Consider the following 22721-nt stretch of genomic DNA (forward strand, 5'->3'; position numbering starts at 1 on the left):
AATCTTCACGTGATTAATTATTGGGACATGCGTCCACTGTTGCTTAGGAATAGGTAAAAATAACATCTGTGAAAGCTAACCAGAGGGTATATTCACAGACAGGTTCAGCTGCAGAAGACCTAGATGAGGACATTAATGGGCTGATGTACAAGCGTGCTTTGCTGCACATGCTTAGAGCATTAAGGGGCTCTGTGACAAGCCTGCTATCACTGTCAAGGTGCTTAGACAACGTCCATCTCCAACGCTGCGGAGGGCTTTGCACAGAGTTTGGAGACCATCCTTTCTGGCATGCACGCAATGGTCAACATTCTGGGAGACGTTGTAGACCCAGCCATGGTGTAGACTGCTGCCATTATAGCTGTCCATTCACATGCTCAAAGGGGAGTGTAGGCTCCCACGGGATGCCAGTGATCCGTGATCTAGAAGATTACAAGGTTGCTGAAACGCTTCCCCAGGGGAGTGGACGTAGCTCTGTGGTGTGCCCACTGCTGCCCTATCAGGCTCTCATCACTGCCAGTCCACCAGGGTCCTTGCTGATTTCTTCCAACCAGCCAAGGTAGGGAAGTCTGAAGTCCAGGCCTCATGGCCCAGAACTGCTTGAGAGTGTCCTGCAAGACCACCTGCAGTCTCCTCCATGAAAATTCATCAAGCTTCCAGCAACTCTGCTGCAACCACTGGTATAGTATTGTGAAGGAACAGTAGGCAGCTAAAGGCAAGAGGATGTATTTAGGGAATGCACAAAGTGAACAGTTCAGTTTTATTTGTAGAATTGTCAATATTGTTGGATAAAGCTGCTATGGAATCATTTTGGTAGTGTGTGTTATTTTTGGATTTTAATCCAGGAGGAAGTTGTGATGGTATGTGGATCGATTGAAAGGTGGAGAATGATGGAGTAAAGGTAATGGACGGATCAATTTTCTGGGGAGCCAAATGGTCCCAGACAGTCTGTCCAGACAGAAGGTACACCAAATGCCTCCTCCCAAGGCCTGACTTCAAAGGGCCGTATCCTCACAACAGCCAAGTTTTGGGAGATGCAGCAGACCCCTATGAATTTGGTACCTGATCAGGGCTCCCCTAAACAATCCAGACAACAGAATACTTGTTTCAGGACACTGGTGGTTACGGCTGACAGGCTCAAAATAAATATGTTGTACCTGCTGTCAGGATAGTGTGCATTCACCAACATAATTCTGTACATGATACTGCACAGACTGGTATCCCTTACATAGCCCTGTTAATGTGTTGGACCTGCAGAGTCACATGTGTTGAATCTATGGCTCCCTGCACCACTGTGAATCTCACTAGCCTGGTAAAGACACTGCTCCTGATTATCTATAGCCAGTGAGAAGACTATGGAGTCTCCTGCCCTTCTGCACAGGGCCTCTGTCACTCCCATCATGCAGCACTGTTTGACAAACTGTCAAATGTTAGCATCACTGCCTGGTGAATCATAGCTGCCTACCACACTGCTCCTCATTGAGGTGGCAGGAGGAAGAGATACTCTCTGAATATCCTTGGTGGGCACGGGCTTCTTTTGATAGCCCTTCCCATCCTTCAGTGCACAGCTTCTCCTCCCTGCTGCCTGGCACATTACAGTCCAAGAGGGACTGTAGCTCCCATTAGTGAAAACAATCCTCCTGCTGACAGGCACCCCAACTCCTTTTCTATTCTTGTCAAAGTGTAGCATTATTCCCCATGCACCATAAAGCTTTTCCAAACTCCTCCAAAAGCACCGAGCGCAATATTTGGATTCAGTCCTGCCACAGTAAAAAAAAAGGTTCCACCTGAACGTCCCAATAAATAACACTGGTGGGTGGAGGGTTCCCTCATGCGTATCATTAAGAGAGGATATAACAGGACCTGTGAGCTGCTAAATGGCAGTCAGACCTCAAAGCAGAGTTAGATGCTATTTGGCACCAATATCTGCTCATTCTGCACTCTCACATTGGCACCACATGCATCTGCTGGACGTGTCCAGAAGCAGGGTTCCTGGGTTCCATAGCACTGGCACCAATGATGCTCTGGAGCTCAATCTTGTGGCCTGCATATCTCAGTAAGGAATTTTAAATCTGCTTGAATTCACACAGGTCCCTATGCTCCGTAGAGGTTGCTGTGCTGGTTAGGATTTTTATTTAGTGCAAATTCCAGTAGGAAAGCTCTTGGTGAGTGTGAGGGCACGCTTAAGTGTAATGAATGGTTAACACTGTTCGTTCACTCCAAATTAACTCCAAAATCCTGGCCTGATTTCCAGCTAGTATTCAATTATTTCTCTAACAGGCTGTGGTAGTATGATTAGCGGTATTACGGTACCTGGAAGTGTCCATTGATTGTGCATCATAGGATTAAACAGTGTATGTTAACCCCTCTCTTACTCATAGATATGCTGTGCAATCATAGGAAAATCGAAACACAAAATGTCATTTTTGTAGCATTGCAAGGAGTGACAAATAAAAATGGAAAATTAGGAACACATAGAACTGAGCGAAAAGGTCATCGGCGTGAAACGCTAACAGTTTCTCTCTCCACAGATGCTGCCAGACCTGCTGAATGTCCACAGCATTTTCAGTTTTTTATTTTTAATTCCAGATTTCCAGCATCCACAGTATTCTGCTTTAGTTTGACAGATGCCTGGTACTGGTGACAATTCAATCTAGCTGTCCTAATGATCCGCATCAACTCATTGACTTGGTTGACGGTGAAGGGGGAGGGGCTATGATATTAATCCAGCTCCAATGAATTGAAGATCCTGCCCGCTGATTTGGCTGCCAGCTAACCATTAACCTGTGGGAACAATCAATTATCAGAACCACAAGTGAGCGGCAAACTGAATAACCCAGCCATTTGCCCACTCAGTATGCATGGAGTGCACAGGAGCTGTTGACCTGTCCAGTAAAATACTAACTCAGGTGGCTTGGCTTAGGAATCCTGGAGCATGTGTTGGCTCAGATGTAATTTCTTTTTCGACAGCTTCGCTTGTTACCGCGTTATTTATGAATGAACAGATATGGAAACTCCTCCAAATTCCCCCCCACCCCCCACCCACCTATAATTCTCCCAAACAAGCGTATACTGTTACTGGCAGATTCGGAAATAGCAGCCAGCCAGCAGCTCCTGGGCAGTGCTTGCACACGCCAGAATCTGAGGTTGAAGAGCTCAGCAACATTTTTACATACGGGATGAGGTTAAAGCAAAACTCACACGCCATCACCAACTGCGGACAGCAGATCATCTATCAGTGGACAAATGCAGGAACTTTGGAATGCTAGTTCTCAAATGAAATAATATATCTTTTAAAAGCCAATGCCCGTTTCAAGTCCGAAGACCATATATCAAGCCACAGGCGCTGGTGGATACACTTTAGAGTCATTAACCTCACACCTGTCTCCCCTTGTCCTTCACGATGATCCCCTGCCCTTGATTTTTTTTTCTCACTCCCTGTTCATCTTCCTGCTCTGTAATATAAAACAGAGGGGGCTGTGGAATAATTCAAAGCCACTGGAGCAGGGACATGGTTACAAATCTCTGCCAGGAGCACTGTGACAGTGAAAGGCAGTTTGTCAGCCCTGCGCCAGGTGACCTCTGTGACACAGACGTGAGGGGAAAAAGATTGTCAAGTGAGTAGAACGACAGGCCTCTGCATCCCAGATTAAATAATTAACTCATTTTATTTGTTAGAGCTAACTGCAAAGCAGGCATTATGGCAATATGTTTTTTTTTTAAACACAAGGAGTCAATTGCCAAGCTTCACCCAGTTTTTTTCAGATACATGTCACTGCTGGACGCAGACTAGAGAATGATACACCAAGCAAGCACCTTTAACCCTTTCAGTGACCTTGCAGGCCAAAGTGCCTTTACAAGGACGAATGTCATGTTTGGTGTTGTGGTTATCTGAGTGCACCTGAGAGACCGAGTATGGTCAGGACTGCATTATCAGCTGAGCGTATCTCACACAAATGCACTTTGCATTTCGATTCAGATTATGGATGTTATGACACAACAAACCAAAACTGAAGATACTCTTGCCAGTCCTCAACTCCCCTCCGCATTGGATGCCTAGTCTGCCCAATAGGTGCTTTCCCCCCCCTCAATGCCAGTATGTGCCAGGGGATTAGTATTGGCATCAGCCTGCTGCCTGAGCCCAACTTTGCTGTGTTCACAATCAGCTGGGAAGATGGCAATGAGAAGGGGGAGTTTGTATTCTGAACGGAGAACCCAATCAAATGAGAGGTTGTGCTGTGACCCAAACAATCCAAGAAAAGAAGTGCCAACCAATTGCAGCATTAAACTGCACAACCTCTCCGCAGAGCCAATTGGGGATATAAGGGGGTAAACCTTTCATGGCTGCTGGATCAATAAGAGTTTAGGAGCTTCTGTACTCGATCTGCTTTCGTAGTGCCATTCACTTCCATTAAGACCTCGCTACTCCCTTGGATGTTCTTCAAACATTATTGATACCAGGTTAGAATTCAATGGTTATGCAGGCAACATGCATCAGCTGGCTCTTTTTAAGATGCTTGTATAGTAAAAGATTTAGCCCTGCATTTCAACCATTTTGTTATACATCAGCTTATAAACAGTTCAGTTGTAACTGATAATCGCAAATTACTGTGGCTGCTGGAATCTGAAGCAAAAATAGAAAATACTGAATAAAATGAAAATCGCTTGGTCACAAGTAGGCTTCAAATGAACATAGAACATAGAACATAGAACAGTACAGCACAGAACAGGCCCTTCGGCCCTCAATGTTGTGCCGAGCCATGATCACCCTACTCAAACCCACGTATCCACCCTATACCCGTAACCCAACAACCCCCCCCTTAACCTTACTTTTATTAGGACACTACGGGCAATTTAGCATGGCCAATCCACCTAACCCGCACATCCTTGGACTGTGGGAGGAAACCGGAGCACCCGGAGGAAACCCACGCACACAGGGGGAGGACGTGCAGACTCCACACAGACAGTGACCCAGCTGGGAATCGAACCTGGGACCCTGGAGCTGTGAAGCATTTATGCTAACCACCATGCTACCCTGCTGCCCTAAGTTACTGTGAAAAGCCCCTAATCATCACATTCCGGCGTCTGTTCAAAGAGGCTGTACGGGAATTGAACCCGTGCTGCTGGCCTTCGTCTGCTTTACAAGCCAGCTCTTTAGCCCACTGTGGACAATCTCAGCAGGTCTGACAGCATCTGTGGAGAGAAAAGGGAGCTAATGTTTTGAGTCTGGATGACTCTTTGTCAAAGCTACAGAGAACAGGAAATAGGGTCACATTTATACTGTTGTTGGGGGGGGGGGGGGGCGGTTTGGCATGGAGCAGTGGGGTGATGCAGTGGATACAGGGCCAGCAATAGGTGGAGATTGACAAAGGTGTCAAGGACAAAAGACAAAGGGAATGCGGTGATAATGACTAAGAAAGGTGCTGATGGTGGCACATTAAGAGATCAAAATGTGTCACCATAAACACCCTTCCTAGTCACGATCACCACCATTTACATTCCCTTTGTCTTTTTGTCCATAACATTTTTGTCAACTTCCACCTATCAGGGCAGCACGGTAGCATAGTGGTTAGCACAATTGCTTCACAGCTCCAGGGTCCCAGGTTCGATTCCTGGCTTGGGTCACTGTCTGTGCGGAGTTTGCATGTTCTCCCCGTGTGTGCATGGTAGTAATCATGGGTTGGAAGGCGCTATCTAAAGAGCTTGGTGAGTTCCTGCAGTGCATTCTGTGGATGCTACTGTGAGTCAGTGGTAGAGGGAGTCAATGTTTGTAGGTGCGTGTCAGTCAAGCAGACTGTTTTGGCCTGAATGGTGTCACGCTTCTTGACCTTCCTTCTAGCTCGTTCCATATGCCCCAATCTCAGAAAAACTATCAATATTCCATCAGTGTAATTTATTTATTTCCCGCATGAGCTATTATGTGAATTTCGCAGAGTAAAATCGCAGTTCAAAGAGGAGAGCGATAGATTGGGGGAGTGGTTATGGGGGGAAATTTTCAGAGCTTGGGGCTGAGACAACTGAAGTTACAATGGTGGAGTGCAAAACATCAGGGACACTGAAAATGCTGGAATTGGCGGAGTGCTGAAGATGGTACAGCTGGAGGAGGTTACAGAATTGAGCCGGGGGAGGGGGGCCGGGAGGCCAAGAGTCGAACTTGAAACAACGATGAACATTTGAAAATTGAAGTGCTGCCGATGAAGTGATGAAACAAACAGGTGATAAAAGAACAGGATTTCATTTGATTTGTTTGGAAACGGGCGCGGAGGCAGATGTTGTAGCCTTCGCCTCACTAATTGCCTGAAGGTGGATCTTGTTAGGGTGGAGATCAACCTCTCCACCTGTGCCCTGGCATGGCGGGGGGATCTGCTGGAATTCTTGACGCTTGAAAAGGTCAAATTTGAACTCTGGGGAATGATGGAGGGGTTCTACAATTCATGGGCGTTATTCATTATGCATTTTGAGAATTCGACCACATCGAACATGGCGGGAGGGTGCTGGGAGGGTTGGGGGGAAGAGGGACTGTATGTGTTAATGGTGACTATGGGTGATTCCTGATTCCTTTTTGTCATTTGTTTATGTTAACATGTTGGCTAATGTCTGGGTTTGGTGGGAGGATGGGACCGTTGTTATTGATATGGGGATTGACATTACAATCGTTATTGATTATTGTTTATTGATTGTTTATTGTTGGGTGTAAATTTGGGAGAAAATATGAAAAAGGAGAATAAAAACTTTTTTTATATAAAAATAACTCAGGGAGCTGTAACACTTGGCCTTTCTCTCTTCTCTACTCCCCTCATTTACACCTTACCGGTAAAGCAGTGATTTATTATCTTATTCTCACTGCTCACAATGCAGTCTCCTCTACATTGGGGAGACCAAATGCAGATTTGTGACCACTTGCAGATCTCTGTTTGACCTCAACCTTCCTATGTCCTGCCATTTTAATTCATCACCTTGCTCTCATGCTGTCATCACTGCCCACAGTCTGCTGCAGTGTTCCAGTGAAGTTCAATGTAAACTTTAGGAACAGAACCTCACCTTTTGATTGGGAACATTACATTCTGGACTCACTGAGTTCAAGAATTTCAGATCAAAGGAGCGGCATGTGGCTCAGTGGTTAGCACTGGGACTGTGGCGCTGAGGACCCGGGTTCGAATACAGGCCCTGGGTCACTGTCCGTGTGGAGTTTGCACATTCTCCCAATGTTGCCGTGGGTTTCACCCCCACAAGCCAAAGATGTGCTGGTTAGGTGGTTTGGCCTTGCTAAATTGTCCATTAATTGGAAAAAGAAAAATAATTGGCTACTCTAAATTTTAAAAAAATGTAAAAATAAAGAATTTCAGATCATAATCATGATGCCCTTTGTGTTCCTTTTCTTTGCATGTTTCAGTTTTTCTCTAATTAGCAGTCAGCAGCACACTTTCTCTTGGCACATCTCTTGTTTTTTGTCTCGCCACATCACCATTGCTTTGGCCCTGTCAGGCATTGAAGCTCCTCTTTCTTCCATCCTATCACTGGCCTTTTACCCACCCACCTTTGCTCAAAACCTATTACATTTCTCACCTTTCAGTTCTGATAAAGGATCACAGGCTTCCGTTTGTCTCGCCACAGCTGCTGCCAAACCTGCTGAGCATTTCCAGCATTTTGCACTTTTTATTATAGCAACAGGATATTTACCCAATTCATCATAACAACATGTTTTATTTTCTTTTGAGATTCATGACATTAATAGAAAACTTGCTTTCTCATTACAACTGATCATTAAGTTTGGCTCAAATGTGGCCCCATTGAAAGAGTTCATAACTAACAGCTCCAACTATATATGTCCCACCATACATCTCCCTCTTTCCCCCCCCAACATACTTCCCCCTCCTTCCCCCCCCCCCCCCCCAGAACAATTAAGGACTGAAACAATCTTCCATAAACCGTAACCTCTATGCCCTCAAGGACTGAATTCAAGGAAAACCTGTTGAACATTTTAAATTAATGTGACCATCGACTAACTCAATGTGCACCTCATGTGAAAATTCCCGAGTGGAAGAGTACAGAGGAAAATTTTTCCAAGTACCAGTTGAGGCTGTAGTGCTGGAAAATTAATACTTTCTTAGATTAGACATTTAGTTCCCCCAGTAAGTGATCCCAATGAGGCACAGCATTGCTCAGTACAGAGGAAAGCCTTTCCCTAATAACTTTATCAATTTAAGGGGAAACTGCATGAGTGCCTGGGGGAGAAAGAGATAAAAAGAAACGGTAGGGGATTTAAATAAAGTACGGCCAGAAGAGGTCCATGTGGAGCTTAAAGGATAGCATAATCTTGTTGGGCTGAATAGTGTCTTTCTGTGCTGTAAATTCAATACAATGTTTCTCAGTCTCCGGAAAATGCACCTTCCTATATCAAGTTGGCATTTTTCTCCTCATTTCTAACACCAATCATCAGGAGATATCTCTTAATGAGGCGACCAATTATGATAACAGTCCGCCAATTAGTAACAAATTAAGAGCAACTTTGTGCTCTTGGTCCCCTCTTGAATGTATCCAAACTGATCCTGAACGCTCCTGTTAAATGTTATCTGAAAGCAGTAGAGTACACTCAGGTCGAGGGAGAGAGCTCTTTAAAATTAGCCCGCCATTTGGCAGTCTGGAAACTTGCAGCACGTGACGGGTGTCGGTCGGGTTGCTGGCTCTGTGCCGGCTCTCCCTCCGAACAATGAGCTGCCCCATGACGGTGAGGTGTTCTTCACAAGGCAGGAATTACTCCCTTGCGTTCTTTCCAGTTTGTTAAACAATTACAGAATGGGAAAAGAGCCACAGCGCATTGCTGCTGACAGCAAAAGCTGTATTGTCCCCCAGACCATCTGTTTCCGTCTCTCGGGCTGATACACGCAGACAGTGTGAGTGGCCTGGGCCCTGGAGTGAATCAGCTACAAAATCCTGCAGAAGGAAACTGGAAATTGTTGGCATTACATCTGGCTGAGCAATCTGCAACCAATCCGCACAGGAAAAATAAAAACAACCTCTAAAGCACGACATACTCATTCTGTTAGATTTGCATTGCTTTACTCCCTCGTCCTCCCCCCCCCCCCCCCCCATCATCCCATCTCGATTCCCAGTCACTTCTGATCACAGAGCACAACTCCGAACTGATTTTCCGTTCACTTCCATCAACGGCATTCCAGATCCAGGCAGCACACTCACAGTCGTAAATCACATCCAGGCACAAAATATTCCGCAAGTATTCCAGGCCTCAGTCAGCACTTGGCAAACTGAGTATCTGTTAGATATCTGTAGTATATCTCAGTCGTTATTCGCATCACTAGTATTTGCATTAGCTCTCTGCAGTGAAATAGTTATTTAGATTTGTTTATCTGGCACTTTCCACATCCTTGGGGTGTCCCAAAGCCGATCACAGCCTAAGGGCTATTTTTGAACTGTTGCGATCTGCGCAGCACCTCGGGATTTGGGCAATGCAGATTAACACAGACATCCCGAAGTTATCGTCTGTCATGCACCGTTCTGTCACAGGCTGTGTACTGTCCCGATCCAGGGCCAAAAATCAATGAAACCATTTAATTGGCAAGAATTTCCATTTTTTCAATTTCATATCACTGTTCGAACCCCCATATAAAGTTACACCTGGTTTGTAACGGGAATCTGAGTTGGAACAATTGCTGAGCAACATCTAGTAGTGGAAAATAGTGGAATGTTGTTCAATTTCTTCATAATGTTGAATTGCTAGCAGTTTTAAACATAATGTTTTTAAATAATTAAAGTTTGTTCATGATATTTCAGCTTCTATCATATATATATATCCAAATCCTTATGTTGCTCTATGTACAATTTTTAAAAAACAATTTCATTATCAGTGCTCTTCATTTCCGAGTTTGCTATCTGAGAATTCTTTACCATGATTGGTTGCACAGAGAGCTTGCTGACACCAGTGGAACTGGGCACTTAGAATCGTTATTAAAGGACACAACACTCAACTGAACATTGACAGCGGTAAAATTTGAGGTACTGAGATCATTAGGTCTTTCAGTGCAGATCTGTACAAGGTCAGTTGTGACCTCTGACCAGTAATTGCTGGGAATGTTTGATGGGTAAATGTTGGCCAAGACTGCACTGGAAATGATAGGACAATGAATCAGACATGTGTGAGTAAAATGTCGAGAGGCTATCCTGAGTAAGGAGAAAATGAAAAACGTAGGGAAGGATGAAGTCTTTGGTGGGTAAGTCAGCACGGCTTCATGAAGTGAAGAACCAGCCTTGGAAAGTAAGATTTCTTTGAGGAAGCATTTGGGGAAATTAATGGGATTGAAGGCTGATAAATCCCCAGGGCCTGATCATCTACATCCCAGAGTACTTAAGGAAGTGGCGCTAGAAAAACTGGTTTCATTGATGGTCATCTTCCAGGATTTTATAGACTCTGGAACAGTTACTGAAGATTGGAGGGTAGCTAATGTAATTCCACTATTTGGAAAGGGAGGTAGAGAGAAAAAAGGGAATTATGTACCAGTAAGCCTGATGTCAGGAGTGGGGAAAATTCTAGAATTCATTATCAAACATGTTATAGCCGAGTCCTGAGAGAACAGTGACAGGATCGGACAGAGTCAGCATGATTTATGAAGATGAAAAAATGCTTTACAAATCTACTGGAATTCTTTGCAGATGTAACTAGTAGAATTGATGAGGGGGAGCCAGTGGATGTGGTTTATTTGGACTTTCAGAAGGCCTTTGACAAAGTCCAGTTTAAGAGATTAACTTGTAAAATTAAAGTGCTGGGATTAGGGTAGTATATTGAGATGGATAGAAAACGGGTTGGCAGATAGGAAACAAGAAGTAGGAATTAACAGGACTTTTTCAAATTGGCAGGCAGTGACTAGTGAGGTATGGTGCTAGGACCCCAGCTATTCACAATATATTAATGATTTAGATGAGGGAACAAAATGTAATATTTCCAAATTTGAAAATCACACCAAGTTGGGTGGGAGGGTGAGCTGTGAGGAGGATGCAGAGATCCTTCAGTGTAATTTGGACAAGTTGAGTGGGCAAATGAATGGCAGATACAGTATATATATATTTTGTAATCTTTGTTGTCACAAGTAGGCTTACATTAATACTGCAATGAAGTTACTGTGAAAAGCCCCTGGTCGCCACACTCCGAAGCCTGTTCAAGTACAGAGCGGGAGAATTCAGAATATCCAAATTGCCTTACAGAATGTCTTTCAGGACTTGTGGGGGGAAACCGGAGCACCCAGAGGAAACCCACGCAGACACAGGGAGATTGTGCAGACTCCGCACAGTGTCCCAAGCTGGGAATCAAACCCGGAGCCCTGGTGCTGTGAAGCTAACCACTGTGCTACAATGTGATAAATGCGAGGTTGTCCACTTTGGTAGCAAAAATGAGAAAGCAGGTTGTTATCTGAATGGCCATAAATTAGGAGAGGGGCATGGCAACGAGTTCTGGATGCCGTCGTACACCAGTCACTAAAGGTAAGCATACAGTTAGAGCAGGCGTAAAGAAGGCAAATGGTATGCTGGCTTCATTGCGAGAGGATTCGAGTACAGGAACAGGGATGTCTTGCTGCAATTATACAAGGCCTTTGTGAGGCCACACCTGGAATATTGTGTATAGTTTCTGTCCCCTTACCTGACGAAAGATGTTCTTGCTCGAGATGGAGTGCACTAAAGGTTTACCAGACTGATTCCAGGGATGGCAGGGCAGATTTATGAGGAGAGATTGAATCGGTTAAGATTCTATTCTTTGGAGTTCAGAAGAATGAAGGGGGGGGAGATTTCACAGACACCTATAAAATTCTAACAGGACTAGACAATTAAATGGAGGAAGGATGTTCTTGATGCTGGGTGTGTCCAGAACAAGGGCTCACAGTCTGAGGATATGGGGTCGACCATTTAGGACAGAGATGAAGAGAATTTTCTTCACCCTGAGAGTGGTGAACCTGTGGAATTCGTTACCACAGGAAACAGTTGATGCCAAAATATTGTATGTTTTCAAGAAGTAGTTAGATATAGCACTTAGGGCCAAGGGGATCAACGGATATGGCGGGAAAGCAGGATTAGACTTGAGTTGGATGATCAGCCTTGATCATAATGAATGGCGGAGCAGGCTCAAAGGACTAAATGGCTTCCTCTTGCTCCTATTTGCTATGTTTCTATAACAAAGGAAGCTCTGTGGCCTTGAATACTGGGGAGTAAGAGGTCTTAGCTACGACGAGGTCCTGGAGAAACCTGCCACCATTTTATTACAATGAAGGTCAAAAGGAGATTTGATTGAGGTCTTTAAAGATAATCAGAGATTTTGAGAGCTTAAATCAAGAATTACTTCCACTCATCGGTGATATTGTAAATGTAATGTTAGCATTAAAGAACAAATAGGTTTGGTGAATTGCTCCTATGTAAAGGATTATTAAACGCCAGGTAACCTGTGAGAAAAATAATTCATAAGGCTTTAAAAAGGAATATGAATAAATATTTGAAAAATTAAGTTGATATAGCCTACCAAGAACTGGTACAAGTTTGATGGGCCGAATGGACTCCCTCAGCACTGTAAAAGTCCATGGGTACACTATTTCTCAAATGTCAACAAATATCTTGTTGTTCGTCTGATCAAACTATGTGTAATTTCACAAATCAAATGTGTTATTATGCTGGTGGCATTCTCACCCGAGTCAGAAAGTAATGTGTTCAAGTGCAACTCCAGAGACCTGAGTGCAAAATGTAGGCTAATGTTCCAACACAGTACAAAGAGAGTGCTGCATTGTCAGAGGTGCCATCTTTTGGATTAGATGTAAAACTGTTTTCCTCTCTCAAGTGGATGTAAAATATTCTCTGACATTATTTAGAAAAAGAGCCAAGGTGTTTGCCTGGGTGTTCTGTCCAATATTTGTCCTTCAGCCAAAACCAGACGACTTGGTCATTTATTTGATTGTTTTGAGCTTGCTCTGTGCAAACTGATTGCCATGCATCCAACAATATCACAGTGATTACACATCCAAACATTTCATTTTAGAAAAGTGCTTTAGCTCGTTGTGATTTAAAAAAGGTTTCGTAGGCAAGATTTTATTTTTTTCTTTCTGATACAGGGCCAGTTTATGGTCTCAGTATGAAGAGAAAAGCAACAACATGTTAAAGAATAGGTCTAGCTCTCAAAATTGCTAAAGAGCAATTTTACAGTTAGACAGTGAGAAATTGCACCATCCTGTATTTCTCTGCTTTTATTATTACAATTTGTTTTCTTCAGCTAATATCAGGAAAGCTTGAACATACAGCTTGTTTCAAAGTGATCTTGCTGCTTTCCTTCCCTCTTAAAGCTAGGCATGAGCAAATTACACGTTGTTTCTCTGTATTCTCGCAGAGGGACAATGAGTGATGTAGCTGATATACTCTACTTGTCTAAGAATGGATACAAGTAGACTTGTATACTTTTCAAACACAGCTGGTAGAACAGAATTATTGTACATTGGGTCCTTTTTGCACACTTTGCTATGTTTATCTCTAGCCTACAACCCACAGAGACCTTTTCGCTCCTTCAATTGTGGCCATTTTTGCATCCACTATTTCCATTGCTTCACAACTAACAGCAATAGCTTCCATTAGCTAAGCTCAAAGCTGCGTTGTCAATTCCTAAAACCTTTCTTTTCTCTCTTCCTCTCTCTCCTCCATAGAATCCTTACCGTGCAGAAGGAGGACTTTCGGCCCATCTGAAAGAGCACCGTACCTAGGCCCACTTCCCCACCCTATCCCTATGACCCCAGCGAATCTGCACATGTCTGAACACTAAGGGGCAATTTTGCATGGCCATTACACCTAACCTGTACATCTTTGGACTGTGAGAGGAAACCGGAGCACCCGGAGGAAACCCACATGGGAAGAATGTGCAAACTCCACACAGTCAGTCACACAAGGCTGGAATTGAACCCGGGTCCCTAGCGTTGTGAGGCAGTCGTGCTAACCACTGTGTCACCGTGCCACTGTACCACCCATTAAACATGCCCCTTTAATCAAGCTTTCAATAAGCTAATGTAATATTACATAGCTTGCTGCCTAGCTTTCTTTTGATAACACCCCTGTGAAGTGCCTTGAGACGTTTTGCTACATTAAAGGCGTATTAAGTACAAGTTGTTGTTATTCTGGTGACCTCTGGGACTACTGCTGATGGGAATATGTCTCTGAAAAGGTTTTGACACAATACTAGTTATCTTCCAATGACCAATTTAGGATTCTGCTGTAAACAGTTGGTTTGTGTATGCTCAGCTAAGAATAGCATCTCTCTTCACTGTGTATTTATAGTCACACAGTACAATCAGGCTGCATAAGCAACAAAAAGCAAGTGATATTTCCTGGTTTTTACTCTGATCCAAGTTTATTTTTAATTGGACATTGCAATTCTGAAATGCATTGGATGCAAAAAAGAGAGGACCTGTATTTATATAGCACCTTTCCTGAGCTCAGTATGTGCCAAAATGCTTGACAGCCAATGAAATACTTAGAAAATGTAGTCATTGCTCTAATGTTGGAAACGTGGCAGCTAATTTGCACCTGGCAAGCTCCCACAAATGGCAGTGAGATAATGACCAGATAATCTGTATTTTCTAAGTGCGGATGGCTGAGGGCTATATGTTGACTAAGACATTGGGGAAAACTAGCCTGTTCATCTTTTAAATTGTGCCACGAGAATTGTTGTGTTCACCTGAGAGGGGAGACAGTGTCGTGCTCATCATGATGAAGTCCGGACTTTGTGCTCAAGTCTCTAAACTGAGACACAAACCCCAAATCTTCAGACTCAGGTGAGAGTGTGACCAACTAAACCACATCTGATACAACCTATTAGATGAAACTGCTCTAAAATTGTTTCAGTACTTTGGTAAAATGTTTGATATATTTCAGGACCATTACACTTTCATGATTTGTTTTTGCAATTCCAATTTTTTTCTCTCTGCTTTCTGCCCCATCTCCTACATCTCTCTGGTATGGGTAGTGAATTGGGCAGAGATGGAGATGCCCTTGCCAATGTCACTCTGGAGCTAACCATTAGCAGCCGAGCAAGAGAGATCTGGTTCGGCATCACCCTCACTTGCTCCAATGTTTTCAATGGAGAAGTTTGTTCTTCTTTCACACATTTCCATCTGTCTGATGATCAACCAGCCAACAGCAGATCAGCACTACATTCATTAAAAATTCAATGTTTTTTTTGATGGATTTAGTTTCAGGACACATAAGCAGGTGAAAATGTGAAAATGCAAAACATGCTTTGCAGCACTGACTGAAAGTTACTCTCTTAAAAGAGGGACGCTTCATGATTGGGCAGAGTGAATACGGATTTATCAAAGGGAAATTGGGTTTGACAAACTTGTTAAGAGGTTTTTGAAGTTGTAACTCACAAGGTAAATAAGGGGAAACTGTCGGATGCAATTCATAAGGAAAAACCCATTCAATAAGATGCCAGACAAGAGGTTATAAAATATAATTGGGGTTTAGGCATTAGAGATAATATAGTGGCATGGATTGAGGATCAGTTAATGGACAGAAAACAGAGAATAGTAAAAAATGGGACATTTTGCGCCAACAGGCTGTAACTAGGAGGGTACTGCAAATATTAGTACTTGGGTCTCAGCTATTTACAAACTGCAGATGACTTAGATGATGGGGCTGAATGTATTATATTCCAGGTTTGCTGACAATACAAGGTTAAGTGGGTATTTTGGTTGTGAGGAGCAATGAAAGGAGCTTACAAGGGATGCTGACAGGTTAAGTAAGAACACGACAAGCAGAATATAATGTGGTGAAATGTGAAGTTATCCACTTAGGTAAGAAAAACAGGAAAGCAGAATATTTTTTAAAACGTGAGCGATAAGGGGTGTTGTTATTCAGAGGAACCTTGTTGTACTTGTAGACAGGTCACCAAAGTTGACATGTAGGTGCAGTAAGCAGGGGTTGGATTATGAGGAGAGGTTGAGTAGACTGGGACTGTACTCGTTGGAATTTAGAAGGATGAGGGGGGATCTTATAGAAACATTTAAAATTATGAAGGGAATAGATAGGATAGATGCGGGCAGGTTGTTTCCACTGGCGGGTGACAGCAGAACTAGGGGGCATAGCCTCAAAATAAGGGGAAGTAGATTTAGGACTGAGTTTAGGAGGAACTTCTTCACCCAAAGGGTTGTGAATCTATGGAATTCCTTGCCCAGTGAAGCAGTTGAGGCTCCTTCATTACATGTTTTTAAGGTAAAGATAGATAGTTTTTTGAAGAATAAAGGGATTAAGGGTTATGGTGTTCGGGCCGGAAAGTGGAGCTGAGTCCACAAAAGATCAGCCATGATCTAATTGAATGGCGGAGCAGGCTCGAGGGGCCAGATGGCCTACTCCTGCTCCTAGTTCTTATGTTCTTATGAAAGTGAATGTTTGATTTTATTACAAAGAGTTTGGAGCTGAAGAGTGAAGAAACCTTACAGCAATTATGTAGGTTCTTAGTGAGACCACAACTGTAGCACTGTGTACAATTTTGGCCTCCTTCCCAAATGAAGAAGTGCAACCTGCCTTCGCTAGACTCATTCCTGAGATGCGAGATTGCTCTCTGAGGGGAGACTAAGTAGACTAGGCCTATATTCCCAAGAGTTTAGATGTATGAGTGGTGATCCCATTGAAACATATAAAATTCTTAAGGGCCTTTAGAATGCAGATGCTAGAGGATGTCTCCCCTGCCTGGGAGGTCCAGAACTAAGGGTCACAGTTCAGAATAAGGGATCAGTCAAACAGAGAAGTAATCTATAATGTTCTCTACCGCAGGGAGGTGCGGATGCTCAGCTGTTGTATATATTCAAAGCACAGGTTGATAGGTTTTTGGATGCTAAGGGAATTGAGTGATATAGGGATTGAGTAGGAAACATAGAAATATAGAAAATAGGAGCAGATTAGGCAATTCGGCCAATCGAGCCTTCTTCACCATTCAGTATGGATCATAGCTGATCATCTAACTCAGTAAGCTTTTTTTTTTAGACGCATTTTATAACAAGCTTGTATCAAAGTAGGTTACAGCAAATAAACACCCCGGGAAACATACTTCCCAACAATCAGCTATACAGTTTGTACAGATTTTTCTCCTTTTTCACCCCCCACTCTCCCCATCACCCCCCCCCCCCCCCCCCCCCCCCCCCCGTGACAAACAGCTCCTCAAACACGATCACAAACATCCCCCACCTTTTCTCAAACTCGCCTGCTGAGCCCCTTAACTCATACTTTACCTTCTCCAACCGCAGGAAGTTGTACAGGTCACCCAACCATGCTGCTACCCCCGGTGGCGATGCCGACCACCGCTCCAGCAAAATTTGTCGCAGTGCAATTAGAGAGGCGAAGGCCATGACATCGGCCTTCCTCCTCTCCATGAGCTCCGGCTTCTCTGAAACCCCCAAATATCGCCACCAAAGGGTACGGGTCCACTCCCTCCTCCACTATCCTGGCTAAGACCGCGAACACTCCCGCACAGAATCTTCCCAATTTTTCACAACCCCAAAACACGTGCGTGTGATTCGCTGGCCCCCGCCCACACCTCTCACACTCATCTGCTACCCTGAAAGAACCCACTCATTCTCGTCCGAGTCATATGCACCCTGTGCACCACCTTAAACTGTATCAGGCTCATCCTTGCACAAGAGGAGGTCCCGTTTACCCTTCGCAGTGCCTCACTCCATACTCCCAAATTGATCTCCCCTCCCAACTCTGCTTCCCATTTCTCCTTGACCTTCACCACCTGCTCGCCTCCCCCCCCCCCCCCCCCCCCCCCCCTCCAGCCACTTATATATATCCCCAATTCTTCCCTCCCCTTCCACATCTGGAAGCAGCAGTCGCTCCAGCAGGGTGTATCCCAGCAATCTAGGAAACCCCTTACAGACCTTTCATGCAAAGTCCCTAACCTGTAGATACCTGAACTCACTGTCCCTCGGCAGCTCAACCATCTCCCTGAGCTCCTCCAGACTGGCAAACCCTTCCTCCAAATACAAATCCCTCACCTTGACCAGCCACACTTCCCTCCACCTCCTGTATACACTATCCATCCTCCCCGGCTCAAACCCATGATTCTCGCACAGTGGCGTTAGCGCCGACATCCCTTCCACCCTAAAATGCCTCCTCAGCTGATTCCGTGGGCGGAATTCACCGCCTCCGCGATGAATCGGGAAGGCCATCGTTAACTCGGCCGAGTTTCACAACGGCCTCGGAGGCCGCTCCTCGCACCTTATTCACCCCCACCCGGGGGGGCTAGGAACGGCGCTCCATTATTCTCGGCCGCCGGGCCTTGACGAGACGGCGGCGCTTAAGTGATGTCAGCCGCGCATGCGCAGGTTGGCCAGCTCCAACAGGGTGTATCCCGGCAATCGGATCTGACATCACGATGGCTGATGGCTCCAACCGTCTTCCCCTCCGCTGCCTCGCAAGACATAGCGGCTTGATCTTGCGGGGCGGCGGAGGGGAAAGAGTGCGTCCCATTGAGACGCCGGCCTGATGATCGGTGGGCACCGATCGCGGGCCAGTCCCCTCTCGAGCACGGCCGTGGTGCTCACTCCCCTCTCCGCCCCCCACAAGCCACAAACGAGCATCTGGCGCCCATGTTCACGACGGCAGTGACCAGGTGTGGTTGCCGCCGTCGTGAACCGGTCGGGAACGGCAGGCCGCTCGGCCCATCCGGGCCGGAGAATCGCCGGTCGCCATGAAAAACGGCGAGCGCCGATTCGGCAAGCGGGGGGGGTGGGAGAATCGCAGGGGGGGTCCAGGGCGGCGTGTCGTGAGTCACCCGGCCCTCCCGCGATTCTCCCACCCGGCATGGGGAGTGGAGAATTGCGCCCCATATCTTCACCGTGGAGTGCACCACTGGGCTCCCTGAATACCTACTCGGAGCTATTGGCAATGCTGCCGTCACCATAGCCCTCAAAATAGACCCCTTACAAGATTCCTCCTCCATCCTAGCCCACTCTACCCCTTCTCCTTCCCACCACTGCCACCCAATAATAATGAAGTAAGTTTGGCAACGCCAACCCCCCCTGCTGCCTCTGCCTCTGTAGCTGGGTCCTCCCCACCTGCCCCGCCCATACAAAGTCAGAGATGATTGTGTCCACTTTAAAAAAGACCTTTGGTATAAAGATCAGGGGAGCCTGAAAAATAAGAACCTCGGCAGAATATTTATTTTCACCACTTGGACCCTCCCCGCCAATGTTAAATGCAGTATATCCCACCTCTTAAGATCCTCCCTGGCCTCCTCCACCAGCTTTGTTATGTTCCACTTATGGAGCCCAGTCCATTCCTTTGCTACCTGAATCCCCAAATACATAAACCTATCCCTCGCTACTGTAAATGACATCCCCCTAATTAGCCCGCTGTGCCAGCTCATTCACCGGGAATACCTCACCTTTCCCTACATTCAGCTTGTACCCTGAGAACCCTCCAAGCCTCACCAACAGGCCCATAATCCTTCCCATACTCTCCAACAGATCGGAAACATACAGCAAGAGGTCATCAGAATAGAGCGACACCCGATGCTCCGTCTGTCCCCTCGTTATCCCCTGTCACTCTGCCGACCCCCTGAGAGCCATCTCCAATGGCTCTATGGCCAGCGCAAACAGCAATGGCGACAGTGGGCACCCCTGCTTCGTACCCCTTTGTAAGTCAAAGCTTCATGAACTCATATCCTTCGTCCTCATCCTCGCTCTTGGCGCCACATACAGAAACCGCACCCATGCCTCAAATCTCGGCCCAAACCCAAACCTTCCCAAATCTTCGAACAAGTACCGCCAGTCCATCTGATCAAATGCTTCCTCCGCGTCCATGGACACCACCATCTCTGGTACCAGAGCCCTCGGCGGATTCACCACCACATTCAACAGCCGTCTTATAATACTCACGAGCTGCCTGCCCTTCACGAAGCCTGTTTGATCTTCTGCAATCACCCCTGGGACACAGTCCTCCATCCTCCCACCAACAACTTAGCCAATACTTTCACATCCATGTTCAATAGTGATATGGGTCGATACGACTCGCATTCCACTGGATCCTTACCTTTTTTGGGGATTAGTGTGATGACTGCCTGCGTCATCGTTTCCGGCAACTTCCCCTTCTCCAGTACTTCATTAAACGCCCCCAACAGATGTGGTGCCAGGTCTGCCGCAAATTCCTTATAAAATTCCGCCAGGTACCCATCCTGCCCAGGGGCCTTCCCCGACTTCATACCCCTGATATCCAACTCAGTAACCTGTTCCCGCTTTCTCCCCATATCCTTTGATCTCTTTTACCCCAAGAGCTGTGTCTAACTCCTTCTTGAAAACATACAATGTTTTGGCCTCAACAAATTCCACAGGCTCACCACTCACTGGGTGAAGAAATTTCTCCTCACCTCAGTCCCCGTATCCTTAGACTATTAACCCTGGTTCTGGACACCCTCACCATCGGGAACATCTTTCCTACATCTACCTTGTCTAGTCCTGTTAGAAATTTGTAGATTTCTATGAGATACCGCCTCATCAGGAGTTGAAGGTAGAAGATCAATTATGTTACTAAATGAGGGATCCAAGCACAAAGGGCTGAATGGCCTATTCCTCCTATTTCTCATGATCCTTTGTTCACAGTACAGCTTTCACTAAATTTATGTTTGCTTGGGAAGAGAGAAATGCTAGCAAAGCCTTGCTTCCTCATGAGTGTTAAGTAAGGTCGATGGTGATTGTGGTAGTATGACTAGGGACATTACAGTACCTTAGAACCGAGCTGCTATTTTAACCCCACCTATATCACAACATCCTTTCTTTGGAAATAAACATGGCTGCTTGTCCACCAAGACGTTGAGTGTCCCTTTAAAAAATGACTATTGCTGCCTTCAAATAGTGCTGATAAGCAGGAAGAGTTTACATCAAGCTCATCAAATGCACCATACTGTCCTTTTTCTGCTTTTCCACATTAAACTTCACTTAATTTATTCTAAGCACAACAACCTCTTGTAAACACAATGCTAATTTTATTTTCCATGTGTTGCACTCTGTATTCATCCAAACAGCAATTAAGTGGGCAATTAATCATAACCATTCTGAATCAGAACTGTCCTTTGTTTATTGGAGATAATTTTTACTATTATATTTCTAAAATAATTCAAAATTGTAAAAGTGAGGCAATTTATAAAATTATCCAGTGTGCTGCTCACTTGCTGTAATAATTAATAAGCGTCCTTGCAACCAGCTCAATACTTGACAAGACCATAAATATATTCATGATTTTATCATTTTTGCACTTCATAAAATGTCATCAGACAGTATTTAACAGTATGAATGAACTCTTTTCTCCATTAGCCTTCAGCGAATTGAAAAGTTTGGGCTAATTATTCTATTCAGTGATTCTTATGTTGCCTTTAGGTATTGAAATGGGGAAGAGCTGATTGGAATATGATGCTGCACCTCACAGATCCTTGAACTACAGAGATCCGTTATGTTAACTCCCATTGAAAGTTTTGGTACAGTATCAAAAGGAAGGCATGGAAAACTCATCCTTCTTCAACAATGCTCTATCGATTAATTGTCATCTGCTTTTTTTTTATTTTCACTGAGCAATGATTTCAGGTTTACTTTCGATGGTTTCGTTCTCAGTCGGGACTACTTGATTTCTTTCTCTCTGGCCCAGTCAATAATATCTGCCTATGTTGTTCACCTCTCTGCAAAAATAGTTTAACTGGAAACTTTGCAACACACAAGTTCAATAACAAGGCTGCAATTTACTGAAAAATAAGGCACCAAGTGACTGTAACATCAAATGGAAAATGCATAGGTTAACCAGCATCAGTAAAGAGAAAAAAAATGGTTACAGGGTGCATAATCAAAATACATAGTTTCTTTTTATAGATTCTGCCTGACCCACGGTGTAATCCCAGCACTTTCTGTATAAAAGAAAATTACTGCGGATGCTGGAATCTGAAAGCAAAGAAAAAATGCTGAAAAATCTCAACTGGAAAAGCTCAACAGATTGATATATCTCAATCTCAAAGGGTCATCTGGACTCGAAACGTTACCTCTTTTCTCTCCCTACAGATGCTGCCACACCTATTGAGATTTTCCAGCATTTTCTCTTTGGTTCCAGCACTTTCTGTGTTTATTTCACCACATTTCACAGCCCTTGCCCTAACCCAGGCTGAGATTGACTAACTCAGCACAGACTGTCTGGGATCTTCTTGACAGCTATGGCCTGACCTCTCACCAGTGAGCCATTGGAGGAACTTCTGATGTCATTTTATTCAAATTTAGTTGATTTGAATTTTATTTTAAACTCATCTTTCTTTCCCTACCTGCTGCTGCAGGACCCTCTCTCCTCCTTTCAGATGCTCCTTGGAGTACTAACTCTTTGACTAGGTGTTTGTCCATCTTTCCTAATATCTCCGTATATGGTTCAATGACAAATATTGTTTGATAATTGCTCCTGTGAAGTACATTGAATTGTTTATGCTATGTTAAAGGTGTTATATAAATTCCAGTTGTCGTCGACAGTGTCATCTGTTCCAGTCGGAGTGACGAGATCGTTCAGGCCTGAGGCCTGTTAATGGCTGCTATGAAGGCTGCTCGATGGTGAGCCAACACAATGCCAACTTGCAGCACAATGAGTCAGCCATATTAGGTTTGCCTTCCCTCTGATATGAAATGCTGGGTCAATGCAAAACCCTCCCGCCTGTTTGAGATTGTTCTGAT

The 22721-nt window shown here is 44.7% G+C and overlaps 1 protein-coding gene across 8 annotated transcripts in view; it reads right to left on the reverse strand.

The window, feature by feature from the left end:
* Nucleotides 1-22721, reverse strand: part of nr5a2 (nuclear receptor subfamily 5, group A, member 2) — a 212636-nt gene that overhangs the window by 145249 nt on the left and 44666 nt on the right. The gene's annotated exons all lie outside the window — the stretch shown is intronic.

Source organism: Scyliorhinus canicula, chromosome 4 (genome assembly GCF_902713615.1).
Source record: "Scyliorhinus canicula chromosome 4, sScyCan1.1, whole genome shotgun sequence".
NCBI lineage: Eukaryota > Metazoa > Chordata > Chondrichthyes > Carcharhiniformes > Scyliorhinidae > Scyliorhinus > Scyliorhinus canicula.